At 39.5% G+C, this 7,290-nt stretch overlaps 1 pseudogene; it reads right to left on the reverse strand.

Moving 5' to 3' along the window:
- The window catches only part of LOC141020624 (uncharacterized), a 50,058-nt pseudogene extending 49,213 nt beyond the window's left edge, over positions 1 to 845 (reverse strand).
- Positions 846 to 7,290: the final 6,445 nt, after the last annotated feature.

Genomic DNA, 7,290 nt, shown 5'->3' on the forward strand with positions numbered 1-7,290 from the left:
CACATGCTCTCACACCCACTCCCTGGCTGACTTGCAAGAAAATGCAACCATCTTCTGCATACAGACTTACCGAGCAACTAGTTTCACAAACATGTTTATCATACTTAAAGATAGTTGTTTCAAAACTCACAAACCTGCAGGAACTTTCGTTTCTGGCGCCAGTGTCTTGGAACAGGGATGGTGTTCCTGTAGGACTTCAGCTATACGAGCAACTTTGGATCAGGGGAATTACCATCCCAGACCTAGCAAGGGAAACATACAACAAAGTACATGTGAGATGAAGAGCGCATTCATGTAATGTAAACACACCAAACATAGCCAACAGCATCAATATGTTGACATAGACGGCGCAGCGCAACAGCATGGCAGCTCGACAATTCTAGGCATTATATTGCATTGTTATGCTTATGCAAGAGTGGTCGAAGAGGAAAAGCACCTCAGCAACATCAGGCTTGTCGCACATCTGCTTCAGCTTTCTGTGACTTCCATCCTCCACAGCTGCTTCTTCTGCTCCTTCCGTATGGGCACATCTGCCCCTTCTTCGTGGCATTTGGGGCGACTTGATTCTCCTTCTCGTGGCCCTACCAGCAACAGAATTTTGGTCCTTCAAGTCTGAATTCCAGTTCAACCAGAAAACATACCGCAGCATAAACCCCATATAAAGCACCGAAATTTCTTAGAAATGGGCGGAAAGGGAGGAGGAATACTCGGATACCTCGGCGGGAGCAGAGGAGGACCCGGATGCCTCGGCGGGGGCGGATTTCTCGAAGACGGCCGCGAAGGCGCCGATGAGAGGGTCGGCCGGCGTCGAGGCTGGGCTTCTCCGCCACGTCCTCCACATCCATCTGCGGGAAACACAGGCATTAGGCGCGGCCCGAGCAGACTATGGAGCGGTGGAACCGGAACTCGCCTGGGGGCAGGGTCGGGGCCGGTGCTCTCCTTGGAGTTCTCGCCCGCCGCGGCATTGGCATCCGCGGCCCTACTTTCCCGGACCTTCCGCGGCAGCGGCGGAGGTGGCGGCCGCGCCCGGCGTCCCTCGGCTTGGGGCGACGGTGGGCGGCGACGGTGACCGCGTCGTCGGCAGAAGCGTTTGAAAAATGTTAAATGTCTATAGAGAAAATGTTTCTCATGTATACAATATACAATGTGTCTAAAAGAAATTGATCACGTATTAAAAAAATGTTAACCAAGAATTTGAAAAGAATTCAAAATTTTATTAAAAAATGTTATCAAGCATTTGGAAAAAGTTAAATATATATAGAAAAATGTATTCAAAATTTTTTAAACAAGTATATGAAAATGGTAATCAAACATTTGAAAAATGTTTAATGTGTATAGAAAAAATGTATTAAAAATGTTAAACAAGTATTTGGAAAATGGTAACCAAGCATTTGATTTTTTTTCAAATTTGTATAGAAAAATTGTTGACCATGTACTAAAACAAATGCTAATATTGTATTTAAAAAATGTAAATCAAGCATTTGAAAAATGCTAAATGCATATTGAAAAAATGTGGACCATGTATTTAAACAAATCTTAAATTATACTAGCACATGTGCCCGTGCGTTGCAACGGGAGGAAAAATAGTGTGCACTTAATGTAGTGAGAATTATATGTGCAAGAAAAACCATGTGTGCAAGTCAAGAAGGAATATTTTGGTTCTGGGTTTCGCCGCGTGTGAAGTAATCAATCCGCTATTTTTTCATCCATTGATCGAGTGGATTTAAGGGTTTTATTAGGTCATCGCACGCTAGAGAAGGTCCGTGAATTATTCAATCTATTTTTTCATTCATTCGAGGAGATTTTAAGGCATGAAGTTCAATGATATGGAAATGAGGCGGGCCTTCTCTTTTCCATGTACAAGCCACCGATATGTACAACCGGAGTTAATTGTACTCCCCTAATTTTGCGTTCCTTGGTCGAGGGGATTTAAGGTTGAAGTTCCATAATGTGGGAGATCGTCGGATCTTTTTCTTTTCCATGTATCTAGCTCACGTAGTCGGGTCTTCTCTTCTCTTTGCCTCGAGTAAGAATCCTTGAGAAATATAGGGCCCTTTTGTAGATAGTTCAGCTAGCAATCCATCCATCTAGCTCACCTACTGGATTTAATTTCTTTTTCAGAAAGCTCACGTACTAATCCATCCATCCTTCATCGGGCTTAATTCATCCATCCTTCATTCAGTTTACTACATATAGTTTCGCACTCGTATATAAATTGTTACGACTGTATTTAAACGAGCAATATGGGACTATTGAAAATATTTTACTTTCCTTATTTCCTAGGTAGTTGGGCTGGCTAAACTACGTGGGGTGTGAAATTCTCAGACACCGAATCGACATGTGTTTGTAAGACGTGAGTAAAAATCCAGAAAGAAAGATGAGTAGAAGGATCGTACTCACGATCTCAAACACCCGACCCAATGCTGTCATTCACTCGAACAAACATATCATGCTAACCAATGGCCAACATAAATATTTAAGAACATACCGCATCGTCAGATTCGAAACATTCTATGATTACTTTTGTTTTTTTCAACTTTTCAAAAAATAATTATTATTATGAATTGCCAAATATTCTTGGAAACATGAACAATTTTTGAAATCCCGAGCAGTTTTCTAAACAGCAATTTGTTTTTTGTAAGTTTCATACATTTTCAGAAATACAGAAATAAAATTTGAAACAGGAACATTTGCTAAAATTCACAAACATTTTTCAAAAACATGAACTTTTTATAAGAATACGACCATTTTTTGAATTTGTGGACAATTTTAAAAAAACCGGAACCATGATTACCATACAGAACAATTTTAGAAAATGTGCAATTTTTAAACGCGAACATTATTTGAATTTGTGAACATTCCTCTAAAACAAGAGCATTGTTCAAATTAGGATCATTTTTTTAAATGCAATTTTTTTAAGAATCTTGGACAATTTTGGAAAATACAATTTTTTTGGAAAAATGGGAACATTACTTTTCATTTAAAAATTCCAGTGTCCTTTCCAGCTAGCTCACGTGCAAATTCATCCATCCTTCGTCTGGCATAATAGATCCGCATAATAGATCCATACTTCATACATCTTTATACTACATGTAATTTTACACACATTTATAAATTGTATGATTGTATGTAAAGAGCAATATGGGGATATTTAAAATATTTTTATATAGAATTCGTGAACATTTCAGTAAAATAAGAACATTTTTCGAATTTGAAACATTTTTGAAACTATTTTTTGAAATGTCGAACAATTTTGTAAAACACAAACATTTTTGGAGTTTTGTACAAATTTTAGAACGAGATTTTCTTAATATCCGAACGTTTTTAAAACAGATATTAAATTTTGAAATTCCAAACATTTTGCAAAAAAAAAATTGGTGAAAAAAGTAAAAAAAAAATTAAACTTAAAAATAATAAAAAAGAATTAGTAAAGAAAATAGAAAGGAACATAAAATGTTAAATAGAAAAAATACACAGAAAAAATGAAAACGGACTGGCCCAGTCCAGGGCTTTCTTTGAGAAGCTCCAACTATCTGTCGCCACGGCCGTCAAATAGCATTTTCCCAGCTACTTGGGCAGGGAAATAAATGGGCTGGCTTATTGGGCTATAGCGCGCAACCCATGTACGAAATTCTGCACAAACCATGTTTGTTTTTATAGCACATCGATGCACAAAAAATTAGTACCACCTCGGATAGTAAAAAAAAATTTCACTGGTGAGGGGATGAAAAAACTTGGAGAAATGCACCTTGCTTTATTAGTAGGTACTAGTAAAAGGGCCCATGCGTTGCAACGGGAGAAAAAAAATCGTAATTCCCAATAGGTATGACCACATTTTGTTCACATCTCAATTTTGAAAATTTGTGTACAAATGCAAGAAAATGTATCTTCTTTTAATTTATTCACAAATTGAAGCAGTGTTCACATTTTCAAAAAAATAGTGGTTGTCAAGAAACTTAGTAATTCAAATAATTATTCTGAATTTGAAGAAATGTTTAAAAATATATTATAATATTCCGATCTACCCGGCAGTTAATACTTCAAAATTCACGCTGGTATAGTCACAAAGACTCAGAAACATTACTATTTAACGACATACTTCCAATCATTCGTGAACATTTTTTCCAATTTTGGAACATTTTCTTTTGAATCGGCGAACAATTCTAGAAGAGACGAACACTTTTTTTTCTAAAGTGGTGGATTTATTTGGCCAAAATTACTATTCTGACCTTGTCTAAAAACTATGACATAAAATGAACTCTGCACGAAACTATTTCACAATCTGGCCCTTTTCACTACGTCACCGACCGTGGCGTTTCTCCTCCACATAGAAACGCCGACCTAATCCGCGTTTCTGCTCCGCATGGAAACGCCAAGGTAGCCCGTGTTGCCGTCCAGGCCGAGCTGGCGTCGCTCGCTGACGTGGCAGGCCGAAAACGCCGGAACTATTGGCGTTTCTAACTCGTCTACAAACGCCAGAGGGCATGGCGTTTCTGGCCCGACGGGAGATCGAGATCGATTTCTGCTGTGCGCCGCCGCCGCTTGTGCGATCTGTCCTATCAAGGATCGATTCCGTTGAAAGCTGGGTACGCTGCCGCTGCATCCGCACGTCACCGTTGACAGAGTTCCATTGCACTGCCACGTGTTCAGAAGTGCGGCCACGTCTTCACCGTCCACTACCGCAACTAGTACTGTCACGTCAAGTATTGGTCGGCTTGTACTACCTCAACTAGTACTAGTCACGTGAAGCTACAGCACACTTTGGTCCTAATTGCTACAGATTTAATCTTCAACCTGGTAGAACAACCTGCTGTTGTCTGTATGGTAGTGCCAGGTCACATAAAGCCTTGGTAAAAATAGACTCATATAATAGATTGGCTATAGGTTAACTACTAGACTGACTATAGCATTAAATGATTGCATGTGATGGAGGCAGAAAGAAGCGAACCGATCTGGGAGGAGGAAACGCCGGCCTAAGACAACCCACAATGGGAGTAACATAGGTAGTAACATCACACATATCTAGATAAAATAGATGATGTGGCAAGCAATAAATGAAGAAAGAGAGGCATGTGGTAACATAGCTAGTTACTACTAGTATGGGTAACATCACACATATCAAGGCAAGATGAGTCTATAGCCTAATAAATGAAGTGTTGCATGTTACCATACATATGTTACTCCTCACTATAGGGATAGTAACATAGAGTAGTAACATTAGTAACATGGACAATGTTACTACTCTATGTTACTACCCATTGTGGCTAGTCTAAAGCCATCACACAGGCTGCATGCAAGCTCTCGTTACTTGGTTATTGTGCTACAGCCGGTCTGCAGACATAGCGCCCGCTCTCTTCTCTCTCATCCCTTCTCTTCCCTCCAGCACAGATTTTGTTGACGTGGAGCAGCTTATAGCCAGCTGACAAGGACCTATTATACTTGCTCAAAGAAGGCTACGCAAGAATTTCGTACTCGTATAAGAGAGTAGGAGCAGTGAAGGCTACACAGGGTAGGTAGGTTAGCTTTGTGGGATACTGGACCTAGTGACTAGCTAGCCAGCTGCATGAAGGCCAAAATCACTGTATCATGGGCAGCAACGCCATGACCTTTGGCGTTCGCAGCCTGGCCAGAAACGCCAACAGTAGCGGCGTTTCTAGAAACGCAGGAAACCTCAGCGTTTCTGCCTGCCACGTCAACAGAGCAGAAACGCAGCATACCTCGATGTTTTTATGTGGAGCAGCAACGCCGCGTGCTGTGGCGTTTCTGAAAATGTTAGATTGTGAAATACTTTTAAGTCGAGTTCATTTTGTGACGAAGATTGCTGATAAGGTCAAAATAGTGATTTCGGCCGATTTATTTTTGGAAATTCATGAACATTTTTTGAATCAGCGAACATTATAAGAATCAATAAACTCTTTTGTAATTCATGAACTGTTTTTAAATTTTTAGAACATTTTTAAAAATTCACACACATTTTTTAATTAGCAAAAATTTTGTTCAATTTTGTTCAATTTTATTAATTTTTTAATACACATACTGTTTTCAAAATCATATATTTTTTAATTTTACGAACATTTTCTTGGCAAAATTTATAATTTTTTTAATATGTGCACATGTTTAGAAAAATTCCGAGCATTTTTTATTCACAAACATTTTATGTTTTCTTGAACCTTTTATTTAAAAATTCTAAGTTTTTTTAAATGTGGAAGTTTTTTGAATTTCCAAATTAGTTAAAGTAGAAAAAGAAAACGGAAAATAAAAAAAAATAAAAACAGGCCACCAACACATGGGTCAGGCCGAACAGGATGCTGCGTATTCTCTCGCGCACAGAGCGCAGTATAGGAGGTCCTAATGTAGCGACCAGACCTCAGACGGTCAAGTCTCTGTGCATCAGTGTCATCCCTGGATCAGTAATGCTGACACGCACAGTACTCGAAGGATTTATAACAGAGTAGCAATCACACACTTATTACATCGAATGTCTCAAAAGAGAACTTATTACAATAAATATGGCTTAAGGCCATCTAATAACGATAACAGCGGAAGGCTTGGAAGATAAGTGAGTCCATCAACTCCAACGGCATCACTGAGTATAGCACCACGACCTAAGGCACCTTACTCGTCGTTTGAAAAGTCTGCAACATGAAACGTTGCAGCCCAAAAACGGGTCAACACATGGAATATGCTGGCAAAGTAACACATAGAGAGTAATGAAGAGAATAATGCTATACTACATGCATATATGGCTGGTAGAAGGCTCTATGGTTACAGTTTTGCGAAAAGCCAATTTTTCCCTACTACAAAGGAATAAATTTATTTAACTATCAAGGTGGTTGTTAAACATTGAGAATGGTCGACAGCATTCTCAATCCCAATTAAGTATCATCAACAAACCCAACAAAATTAATTAAAGTAACATGATGAGATTCACATGATAATCCAGGTACTAGATACCCAAGATGTCCATAACCGGGGACACGGCTAACCATGATTAGTTTGTACACTCTACAGAGGTTTGCGCACTTTTCCCCACAAGACTCGATCTCCTCCGTTGGGATTCTCGCACTTCATGGTGTTTGAGAAACGGATGACCGAGACACAGTCTTTCAGAAGCGTTAACTCTCTACTCCGGGTAGATAGTACCACCTACATCCCCTACATCTGCTAGTCTACCTCTTCAAGAGCTCACACAACCTACTCAACTATGCTAGAGCCCATAATAGCTTGTGGCTGCACACGAAAGTTTCTAGCATGAATAATCTCATGATCCCTTTGAGCCAGGGTGGCGGT

Source organism: Aegilops tauschii, chromosome 6 (genome assembly GCF_002575655.3).
Source record: "Aegilops tauschii subsp. strangulata cultivar AL8/78 chromosome 6, Aet v6.0, whole genome shotgun sequence".
In the NCBI taxonomy this organism is placed as follows: domain Eukaryota; kingdom Viridiplantae; phylum Streptophyta; class Magnoliopsida; order Poales; family Poaceae; genus Aegilops; species Aegilops tauschii.